General features: G+C 37.0%; 1 pseudogene; it reads right to left on the reverse strand.

Annotated features, from left to right (window-relative positions):
• Nucleotides 1-5,693: 5,693 nt before the first annotated feature.
• LOC141555018 (polyadenylate-binding protein 2 pseudogene) lies at nt 5,694-6,230 on the reverse strand (annotated as a pseudogene).
• Nucleotides 6,231-12,069: the final 5,839 nt, after the last annotated feature.

A 12,069-nucleotide genomic window follows, 5' to 3' on the forward strand; every position in this document is an offset into this window, starting at 1 on the left:
TGCCTGAAAATTGTTGGTTCATATCTTTTCATGATTTTGGTGAATGGCTTGTATTCTTAAGAATTTAAGTCAATTCTCTATATATTTTAGAAATGAAGCCTTTAACAGAAACACTGGATATAAATTTTCACTCCAGCTTTCTGCTTCCCTTCTAAATCTTGGTTGCATTGGGTTTTGTTTATATAAAAACTTTTAAATTTCATAATGTTCTCTAGTTTTTCTTTGGCCATAAATTCCTCCCTGAAGGATAAATTTTAAAGGAGCAAAGAGTAGAATTTGTTAGTAGTATATTGTAATAATATGGGGGGAAAGGAGAGGCAATAAAAATATATAGATAGGATGGATGGTGTCAATGGGAATTGAGAGGAGGGCAAGAATTCAGAAAACAGTGTAGAGGTTAAATTAGCAATTTGGGATACTGGCTGGGATCCATATGATAATGTTCTATAGGCAGTTGGATATTAGGATCTGGAAGTTACAAGGGAAGTCAGGAGAGAAGTCATCTTCACAGACTTCATGTTTGATGCCATAAGCATGAATAAGATTCCAAAGGCAGAGAGTATGGAAAATAAGTGGTAAAAGGAAATATCTTTGATGATTAGCACTTGCTTTCTCAAAGGTAGGTTAAAAAAAAAAGCCAGTGAAAGAAGAAACACATAAGATGTTGAGTTGCTAAAGATTAGACTGAACCAAGCAGTATCCTTTCCTTGGAAAAACTGAGAGAAATCCTTAGATGTATTGCAACCTGGAATGAAGGTATGAATTGTCTGATTATGCTCTGTAGTGAATCTGAAGCTTCTAAGAAGGAGATTGATATAATGGAAAGAACTAGATTTGGCATCAGAAAATATGGATCCAAATTCTGGGTGATATTGTGTAAATGATTTCATTTTTCCTCCCTCAACTATTAAAAAAAAAAAAAAAAAAGATGGGTTTAGTTTAGATGATATTCGAGGTCCTATCCAGCTCTAATTATCAAGTTATGAAATGTAAACTTTAAGGCTAAGTTTTGACAAATTCTCTGTGTATTTCCTCATGGCCAGCCAGATGTGAAATATCACCAAGTCCTTTTATCTTGCAGAAAATTGCTGAGTCTCCCACTTCCTCATTCAGGGACTAGATGAGCTAGAGATGTCATCCATAGACCCTAATTCATGATTAGGTGCAGTTTGTAGCACAGAAAGTGGTACAAAGAGTTAGGAGATAGGCTTTCAAGGGGAGAAAAAGCCCCCAAATAAATTGCTAAAAATCCCAGTACAAAAATTTCATCCATTATTCCCGCTTACCAGTCAACATGAAGGTTAACTTTACCCTTCATGGTGACTTTTGACCCCTGAATATGATTTCCTGAAGTTATTTTAAAAGTGCCAACTGTCTATTCTAGGCACAGGGTTATACTCTCTCTCTCTCTCTCTCTCTCTCTCTCTCTCTCTCTCTCTCTCTCTCTCTCTCTCTCTCTCTCTCTCTCTCTCTCTCTCTCTCTCTCTCTCTCTCTCTTTCTTTTAAGAGGCAGGTGGGTTAAGACTTGCCCAGGTAGTGTTAAGTATCTGAGGTTAGATCTGAACTCAGGTCCTCTTGATTCCAGGGCTGGCTCTCTCTCCACTGTGCTATCTATCTGTCCCTGACAAATTCTCTAAAATATTTTTTTCCTCTACCATGATGATTTCAATTTTTTTTTAATTTAAAAAATTTTGACTTTATAGTTTCAAAAATAGGGGGTTTGAAAAGTTGTTTCATTATTTTTAGTTAACTTCCTGGGGGTAAGGAAAATAGAACATTTGTCTGAATTTTAGAATACACTTGAAAAGACAATGTTCTGAACTGGTTTGTGAGAATTGTTATGGTATATTATCTTCCCCCACCAAAAAAAATCTGCTGAAGAGAGTATAACAAAGTAGGAATGAGTCAGATGGAGCTGAGAGGGAGTTGCCCAAGAAGAAGCAGGAAGGTAGAAGAAGGGGAGGGAGATTAATTGATGGGCTTTCATGCCTAGCCTGACATCTCTAAGGGTCATTTCCTAGGGAACAAGGAAGTGTTGAAAGTCACTCAACAGCTGATTGTTATTGTTCAATTGTGTCTGACTCTTCCTGACCCCATTTGGAGTTTTCTTGACAAAAATATTAGTGATTTATTTCCTTCTCTAGCTCATTTTACAGATGAAGAAACTGAGGCAAAACTGATGTAGTGGGTGTCTGAGACTGCATTTGAATTCAGGTCTTCCTGGCACCAGGCCCTGTGCTCTATCAGCTCTGCCATCTGGCTGTCCAAGCTGATGGTGATAGAAGGAGGAAGAGGAGGAGGAGGAAGAAAAGAAGAGAAAAAAAATCAAAAAAAAAAAAAAAAAAAAAAGATGTCATATAGAACAGGATGTAGAGGGAGTTAATTGTGAAGGTGGGGTTTGCTTGTGTTTGTGAGCATATATACACTGGTAGTTTCGGTCCTATTCCTCCTAGGTAATAGTCATTATCCATGTCTTTTTGAAGCCAGGGCTTGAATTGAGCAGGTGATTGCTATATATGTCAAAGGTCCCCCAAGTTATTTTCAGAATAGGGACTTTTAACTTTCTCTGTTTTACACCTAGTTTCCAAAAATCCTCGGGTTGACAGAAAAGACTTTTCAGATTCAGCTAGTTTATGAGGCAAGATTGTGTGCACTGCTGGCCCCTCCCCAGCCTTTCCTTAGTCCCTTATCTGCCATGGGCTTCTCATTAGTCCTCTAATTTATTGCTTTCCTTTCTGACCTTCATATATGTCACAGTCTGCCTTTTGCTGGATTTTAAGGGATCTTTTTTCCCAGTAGCATTAGTTTGCTCCTTTCCACAGTGGATAAGAGTCATTATGTCTGAAGTTATAAATGCCCACAGTGCAAGGCAGGCTAGGAAAGAGAGGAAGGGAAGGAGAGAAAGGGATTGAGAGACAAAAAAAAAAAAAAAAAAAAAAAAAAAAAAAAAAAAGGTTTTAAGAAACTTGGAATGGGAGAAGGATATTAGGGAAGGAGAAAAAAAGAGATGATGACCATTCTGTCAAGATAGAGCAGTATAGAAAAGAGTAAATTTGGAAGTTTCTGGGAGTCCTAATTATTCTCTACTCCTTTCAATCCCTTGCTCCTTATTAATAATACTTTGCTCTCCTGCTTCCTTCTTTTTTCAGGTTATTTTCTCTGAAGGCTCTCCCCACAGTTCTACTCTAACCCTAATTCCAAGCTTTCTAAACTTTTTTTTTTTTTTTTTTATAAAATAAAGGTATGATGAGATCATGTTGTTATCCATATTTTGATGTTGGGGTCAAAGTACAGTGTGTTCCATTGTGGTTGATCAGGAAGCATCTAATAAGTGGGGCATCAATAGTCTGTTTGAATATTTGGGATGAAGATGTCTTGAGATTTGCATATTCCTAATTCTGCTTTATCTTTAGAACACAGAGCCTTCTTTGATGAGAGTGCACTATGCCTGGTGGTTTTGTGCCTTATCTTCTACCATGTCTCACAATCAGAACCAAAGTCTTTGTACCGCTTTTGATCTTGTGTGAGCGCTTGCCTTATGCCAATTCCCCTAGAAGTCTTGTAAGTAAATGTATGTTTGTTATTCTGGCTATGTGACCAGCGCATTGGAGTTATACTCTGTAGGAGAGTTGGAATGCTTGGCAGTTTGGCTCAGGAAAGGACCTCAGTGTCTGCTATCTTATCTTGCTAGGTAATCTTCAGACTCTCCCTAAGACAATTCAAATAAAAGCAGTTCAGTTTTCTGACATTGCACTGGCAGACTGTCTGGATTTCACAAATATACAATGATAAAGTCAGGCACAGAGATTCAGTAGAGCTTTAGCTTGGTAGGCAATCTAATACCTCTTTTCTCCTACACTTTCTTTTGGCTATCAATGAGAATGTCAACCTTATCATCTATGAGTACATCCTTAGAAAGTATAATGTCAAAATAAGTGAATTTATTCACAGTATTCAAAATCTCTCCATTTGTTGTAACCAATGTTTTACTACATGACACAATGGAAATTTTGGTTAATATTAGTAAATACATGATGCAGTTTATAAATTATGCTCTTTTGAGCTTTGGGAAAATTTGTATATGACTTCCAGGTTCCCATTTGTTATCTTATTTCCAGCTAATGCCCAAACTGTCTATACTGAACAAAGTGGGAGAGAGTATTAAGAGGAATCAGAACAAAATATACTTTAAAAAAATAATTTTTTTTCTTAAAGCTTTTTATTTTCAAAGCATATGCATGGATAATTTTTCAGCATTAACCCTTCCAATTTCCCTGTCTTCCCCCCCACCCCTCCCCTAGATGACAAGTAATCCAATATATTAAACATGATAAAAATATGTTAAATCCAATATGTGCATACATATTTATACAATTATCTTGCCGCACAAGAAATATCTATTCAAAAAGGAAAAAAATGAAAAAGAAAACAAAATGCCAGCAAACAACAACAAAAAGAATGAAAATGCTATGTTGTGATCTACACTCAGTCCCCACAGTCCTCTCTCTGGATGTAGAAGGCTCTCTTCATTTACAAGACCATCAGAACTGGCCTGAATCATCTCAATGTTGAAAAGAGTCACATCCATCAGATCATCGTATAGTCTTGTTGCCATGTATAATGATCTCCTGGTTCTGCTTCCTTCACTTAGCATCAGTTCATTTAAGTCTCTCCAGGCCTCTGAAAACAAGATATACTTTTTTTTTTTTTTTTTTTTTTTTTTTTTTTGCTTTTTTTGCTGAGGTAGTTGGGGTTAAGAAACTTGCCCAAGATCACACAGCTAGGAAGTGTTAAGTGTCTGAAGGTGGTCATGATCTTGAAACAGGTATACATAAATCCATCAATATGGGAGATATTACACATAATTACATAAATTACCTAAATACATAGTAACATAACACATGCTAGAAGTGATGTAACAAATAACATGATCAAATAATCATAAATTGAGAATTTATACATGTCCATAAGTCCATTGTCCATTAGTTCGTGTGCCAGAAATCCAATAATTCCTGCAAGTTTTAAAGTCCTACAAGAGTCTCATCCTGTGTTAGGCAATCAAATGATTCCTGCTGGTTTTAAAGTTCTTTAACAGTCTCCTTATCAGCCATGCTCTTTCAGTGTCATATGTTTCTTAGATCTTCATCTTTGTTTTGAGGTTTTTCTCCTTTTCCTGTCTCTCTCCAGATACTTGTTGCCCCCATCTGTTTCCTTCTCTGTCTGTAAAAATACAAGCAAACCCTCTCTCCCAGGCAGTTAACCTATCTAATTTCCTTCTATTTACCACTTTCTAAATCTCTTTTCATCATCTGGCAATTACATTGGAGCTGTTTGGCTGATAGATCACATCAGAGTCCTGACCTTTTAAAGGTTCCTTGGGTGTAATCTCAGCTGCCATCATGCCCCACCTATCTTTTGATTGAGTTCTTAGAATTCCTTCTTTCCTTTTTTTCTTCTCTCCTAATACATTCATACTTTTGTGTGTGTGTGTGTGTGTGTGTGTGTGTGTGTGTGTGTGTGTGTGTGTGTATATATATATATATATATATATATATATATATATATATATATATTTGTATTTTGTATTTTTTTTGCTATTTTTTTGTATTTTGTATTTTTCTTTCTTTCTTTCTTTCTTTCTTTCTTTCTTTCTTTCTTTCTTTCTTTCTTTCTTTCTTTCTTTCTTTCTTTCTTTAGTAAGGGGAATACCATGACGTTGCTCTAGCCCGGCCCCTGTAGACTCGGCCTGGAGGTCTGCTGTTGAAGCCATTATAGAATCGAGAGCGTGAATTACTGTAGTTAGTAGCCCTGGCATGATATCGAGCACAGGGAAAACCCCTATTTGTGGTGCTGATCCCTGGCCGATTGGTCCGTTTTGGTATCACTTTGATCTGTCTTCCTCTGAAAAGAGAATCATCCAAGGCCAGCGATGTCTTCATGGAATCTTTATCTGAAAATTCTATGTATGCAAACCCCTTAGGATGGCCACTGAATTTGTCACAAAGGATGGTAACTCGATTAATTGAACCACAACCATGGAAGTGTGCCTCCAGCTCTTCTGCTGTTGCACCATAGTCCACATTGCCCACATAGATAGATCGAGCATCAGCCTCCATCTTCTCCTCAATGGACATGATCACTGGGCCAGCATTGCCTGGGGGTAGGCTCATGTGCATCTGTTTTGCCACTTCATTCTGAAGCTCCTTCAGTTTCTCAGTCTCTTCCTCCATCTCCCTTACTTGGGCTTTGATGGCCTCCAGCTCCGGGTCCTTGAGAGCGCTGTCCCTTGGATCACCCTCGACCAGGCCTGGGTCTTCCTCCTTCTGACTGCCAGAGGCTCCTGAGCTGGGCCGGAGGCTCCTAAGGGGGCGTGGGGCCGGGGCGGCTTCTTCTTGGGCTTGGGTTCTGGCTTGGGCTATAGCAGCAATTCCTCTGGCCCCAATTTGGGCTCCAAAATGTGAAGTTTGGGCCTAGCTCCCTGAAGAGCTCAGAATCAGCCAGTCAGAATAAAAAAAAGTCCCTGCCCCACGTTGGGTGCCAGAATGTAATGTTCTTTTCTCTAAATTATAATCGTTCTCTGGGGGGCAGGTTTCTTGGGGAGCTTCTGGAGGCAGTCTTAGTTTTAGTTCCAGTACCAGTGATCCCCAAAATGCAGCCAGGAGTTAAAGTCCTTTTCTGTCTCTTTCCTTCGTTCCCCAGTGAGCTCTTGTCAGAATGTCTTCAGCTCCCTCTGAATCCAAAGCCTCCAGCCAGCATGGAGGCAGACGTGGAAATGAAATCTTAACTCTATCCAGACTCTCTTCTTCCAGACTGATTTCTTCCAGACTCAATGTTGCCTCCTTTTATGCTCCCAGAGAATGGGCTTGTGGGTACTACAAAGATGTAAACTCATTTAAAGGTGTAAACTCCTTTCCAGAAGTCTAAAAGTGTAAACTCCTTTTAAAGGTGTGAACCCTGAGCTAGAGAATTGCCAAGTATCAACTTACTACTTAGTGAGAACCTAACAGATTATCATGCCAAAATTATCACAAATGTAGAGAATCAATCCATACTTTGTTACATCTCATTCTCAGAGGCTGTGGTAAGTGTATCCTTGAATAAAAACTAGCACATCTGCTCTCCCTCCACTTTAACCTTGGCAGGTAGTCTTTTTCAAGTTACCATCAGCGAGATAGCTGATCTTGAGGCTGTTTTCTTTTTCTTTCTTTTTTTTTTTTCTTTTTTTAATTATAGACTTTTATTTACAAGATTTGTGTGATTTTTCAGCATTGACCCTTGCAAAACCTTCTGTTCCAACTTTTGCCCTCCTTCCTCTCCTCCTCTCCCCTTGATGGCAGGTAGACCAATGCATGTTAAATATGTTAAAATATATGTTAAACACAATATATGTATACATATCCATATAAAAATCAGACTTAGAAATAAGGTAAAATTAACCTGAGAAGGAAATAAAAAATGCAAGCAGACAAAAACAGAGGGAGTGGAAATGCTATGTTGTGGTTCACACCTTAAGGGTCTTTTCATCCTCTTTGAAGGCATCTGACAACACTGAGAAAAATATCAATCTAAAAAACATGAGAGCAAACCCACAGGCCTGCTTCACTCCATTGGAAACTGTTAAAGGGTGAGACAAAAGCTTATCTTGGCATTTCTCTTGGAGTTATCAGATAGCAAATACCATATTGACTTTTGCCCTTTCCAAAGCCATACTACCTCTCAGGTAGATGATCATCTTACAGGTGAAGGATCAACTAATTAAGGAGGACTTTAGCAAGAATCTTGCCAGCAATGACTAAGAGAGGCCCCCATTACCTTTCCTTTATAGAAATGGACAATGATAACATCTTTGATAACAACCCCTTGCCATATAACCAGGAGATTTCAGTTAGTCTCTGTATGAATAATGGACCCTCTGTCTTATAGATATCACCTGGAGTGAAATCAGTGACAAGCTCATAAATAAAGAGCTAGAAAGGACCTTTGAGATCATCTAATCTACTAATCTACTCTTTCTTTTTATTTTCTTTTTTTTTTTTTTTTTTTTTTTTTTTTTTTTTTTTTTTTTACAGATAATAAAACTAAAGCCCAAAATATCATGCCCAAAGTTGCTCAAGTAGGTCTCCATGAAATAATTTGACCAAAAAGGCTTTAAGTTTTTGTTGTTTCATACTGCTATATGAAATGCTTGAGGGAAAGCCTAAATATTATTACAAATGAATCTTAAAAAGAAAATATTGGACTACCTGCCATCCATGGGAGGGGGTAGAGGGAAGGAGGAGAAAATTTGGAACAGAAGGTTTTGTAAAAGTCAATGTTGAAAAATTACCCTTGATATGTTTTATAAATAAAAAGCATTAATGAAATTAAAAAAAATTAAAAAGAAGTAGTTTATTAAACCAAAGGAAATGAAGGCTCTTTCCTTTTGGCATTTTACTTTGGTCTGGTGGCTCCTGAAAATTCCATGAGAACTTTGAAAGCTGACTTACTTTGATGCTATTAATGGCAAACAAGATATATGTCAGGTTTGATCTGTGCTTAGCCTGACCATCTTGGGACAAGTAGAAACTGACAAAAGGTTTAAAATTAAAGGATCTTCTGTAATTTAAAATAAATTTCAATGAAATTATGCCTATGAGTGGGGTTTACAGAGGTATTAGAATGATGCTATTAATGAGGCCTTTAGTTCATAGTGTGAGAAATGCTGAAAATTTCGGTTACACAGTGTTAGAAGCTTCGAGGTAGTTTGGGATAGTGGGTCTCACTGACCAAGAGGTTTTCAGAATGTGAGAGGTTAAAGAAGGTTAAGATTCACAGAACAATTAAGTGATCAATAGAAGCCTTGAGCGAACAAGGAATTGGTGAGCTAGAAAAGGCACTGGTGTATTCAGCCAATCAGAAAGAGTTTTATGGTTTTGAGAAAACCACAAACTTAAGATAATAGCCCATCCAGGCCAAACTAGTTGGGGTCAATGAAAGGACTTGACCAAATCGCTACTGCACCTGCTTTATAGGCTAATTAAGTATTAAATAACACACTCTAGAGGAGGAATTTTTTTTGCCATTTTTGAACATGGGATATATGATGGTGGGGGGACATGTTTTATACACATTAAGGGGAAATGTGTAGTTGGTGTATCAGAAAGACTGTAACCCAGATAAAACAGACCAATCCCTTCTTTGAAGGGAGGGGCTGAACCACATCTGCAAGTATAAAGGTTTCCCCCTTTCTGTGCTCAAGGCTCCCTCTTCCAGAAGAGGAATGGGGTCTACTTCTGTCCAGAAACATTAAGATGATTCTTTAAGATTCTTCTTTAATAAATTTTCCTTGTTATCCGATTTTCAGTGTCAAGAGTGTTATTTCTAACAATAGCCAAATCTGTGGACTTTTCTTCCCAAGTACAGAGATTCACCCTTTCAATTTAAATAAAGCCTTAGATACATACATGGATTACACTGATTTTATCAGGATTTTTTTCCTGTGACAGTTTAGGAGTATTTCAAACCCCAAAACAGAAGCATATTTAGAGATCACTTGAAGTTCCAATTCCATGAGTCTTTGATTTTGGGACCAAGTGGGAGATAAGGAAACCAGGAGAAAGAAGAAGGATGTAGCTTCCCTAAAAGAAAAGTTATTTCAAAGAGTTTCCTTTCCATTTACATTTCCTGCTTTATAATCTTCTGAGTCTATAGAGAGCTCTATATTCTTGTTATGGGGGGATGGAGAAGGGAGGCCTGAGATAACAAGACTGAGGTATTTTGAAACGAGGAGCAAAGGTAAAATTTACTATTTCAATTTTATTCACAATTACCACAAACCCCATTTATTTCCTTGGTTCAACATACTGAGTTGAGAGTAATTGGTATATCATTGGAATATCTCAAAGTATTCCTTTTAGGATAGAGACAGTGCAGCTGCTTGTAAGTGTATTTGTCCAGAAACTTAATATTCAAAGATTTATTCTTCTAAGATTTGCTGTGTGTTGGAAAGGGTTGACTAAGATCAATGTTTATTATGCTTTGTAGTTTATATAGACGAGTTTGTTGGGTTCACATACTGGATATCAACAGTGTTTCATTTGGAATGCTCTGGACCAAAACAGAAAACTATAAATCAAAACACAAGTCATGATTGATAAGCTTTATCATGTGTCTATTTCACTTAGCATAAAGATGGATTTTTTCCTTTGTGAGCATGTGATCAATTCACAAAATTTTTCCATAACAAATGCTTAATACATACATTGTTGTTGTTGTTTGGTCATTTTAGTTGTATCCAATACTTCATGACCCTATTTGGGGTTTTCTTGGCAAAGACACTAGAGTGGTTTGCCATTTCCTTCTCTAGTTCATTTTATAGATGAGGAAACTGAAGTAAACAGGAATAAGTAACATTTCCCAGGGTCACATAGCTTGAAAGTGCCTGAAACCAGATTTGAAAATGAATCTTCCTGACTTCAGGCTTTGGCTGGGGTACCACAAAAATCAGTAATATAAAAAATGAACAATAATTAGATTAACACTGATATGTGTAAAGCAGACTCTTAAGAACCTTCTTGTGTAATAGTTGTAATTTAGTACTTTGTAATTTAGAATGTTGGTAAAAGCAATGACTTGGGAGTCAGAGGACCTGAGTTCAAATCCAATTTCTGTTATTACCTATGGGACCAATAATTTAACCTCTCTGGCTCTCTCCTCTATAAAAGAAGAAAAGTTAGACCACACATGTCCCCAAATTCCAAATCTTGTGATCCTAGATTGTATTTCCTCTGCAGCTATTACAATCACAATCATGTGATGCTAACTTCTTGATTTGTACCCAAGAAACTCACATGATGGGTCACCAGCAATTCACAGAAGTAGGCAAAAGAAGAAATGATCCCTTTTACTTTCCCCTGGCTGAACTTGAGAAGATTCAAAACTAGTTATTGTTATCTAGAGCTTGAGAATAATGCCAAGCCATTTTCCCCATAGTTTTCATAGCCTGAATGCAAATTGGCTGGATGTGACCAATGTCAAAATTCTCTATAATACTTTTATCAAGCTTGACTACTGCTGGGAACATAAGTATTTCTCCCCCCCCTCCCCCTTTATTAAAGCTTTTTATGTTTCAAAACATATGTGTGGACAATTTTTAACAAGATTAAAGTCTAAAATTTAGGATGGTAATGGGTCCATGATTGAAAATATTTGTGTATTGCTGGAAAAATAGGAAAAAAGAAAAAAGATCCTCTTCGTGTGGGGTAGATAAGGTAGACCTTAGGCCCAAACTCCTTATTTTGTCAATTAAGGGAATATGGGAGAGACCTCAAGCAACTTCCTGATCAGCGTGTTTCCCATCCTTTGAATTCTCACATTGTTAGTTCACAGGATTACATAGATTTAGACTTAGAATGGATCTTAAAGTTCATCTAATCTAGTTTCCTTTAGAAGAGTAAAGCTCAGAGAAATTTGGGAAATTGCCTTATGAGAGGCAACAATCCAGCATCAATTATTTATTATTTGCCTACCAATATGCCAGCCGTTGTTCTAGATGAAGATAGAAAGACCCAAATGAAAAATCCAAATAAAAAAAAAGTTCTTAAAACAAGGAAACAACATGTACATAAATAAATATATATTAAATAAATACAAATTAAATGTAGTGGTGATGGGGAGGACACCAAAGTTTGGGGAAGATCAGAAATAGCTTCATGCAAGAGGCACTCCAGCAGTTTTAAAGGAAACAAAGTATTCTTAGAGGGAGAAGAGAGGTGGGAGTGACTGCATGGCCAGGCAAAATGGGAGATTAAGTTAAAAAAAATTTCTTTTCAATAGTATTTTATTTTTCCAAATATATGTAGAGACAATTTCCTTTTTTTTAATTAAAAAAATTTATTTGCCCAAATTTCATGTAGAAACAATACTTTTTTTGGTTATTCATGTACATTCATTTTTTTCCTACATATTTCTTTATGAAAATCATGTTGGGAGAGAAAAGTCAGAACAAAAAGGAAAAACTATTTGAGGGGGGATAAAAAACCCCAAGAAAAAAGGAAAAAAAAAGTGAATTTACATTCAATCTCTTTAGTT

The sequence above is a fragment of the Sminthopsis crassicaudata genome, chromosome 1 (genome assembly GCF_048593235.1).
Source record: "Sminthopsis crassicaudata isolate SCR6 chromosome 1, ASM4859323v1, whole genome shotgun sequence".
Taxonomy (NCBI): Eukaryota; Metazoa; Chordata; class Mammalia; order Dasyuromorphia; family Dasyuridae; genus Sminthopsis; species Sminthopsis crassicaudata.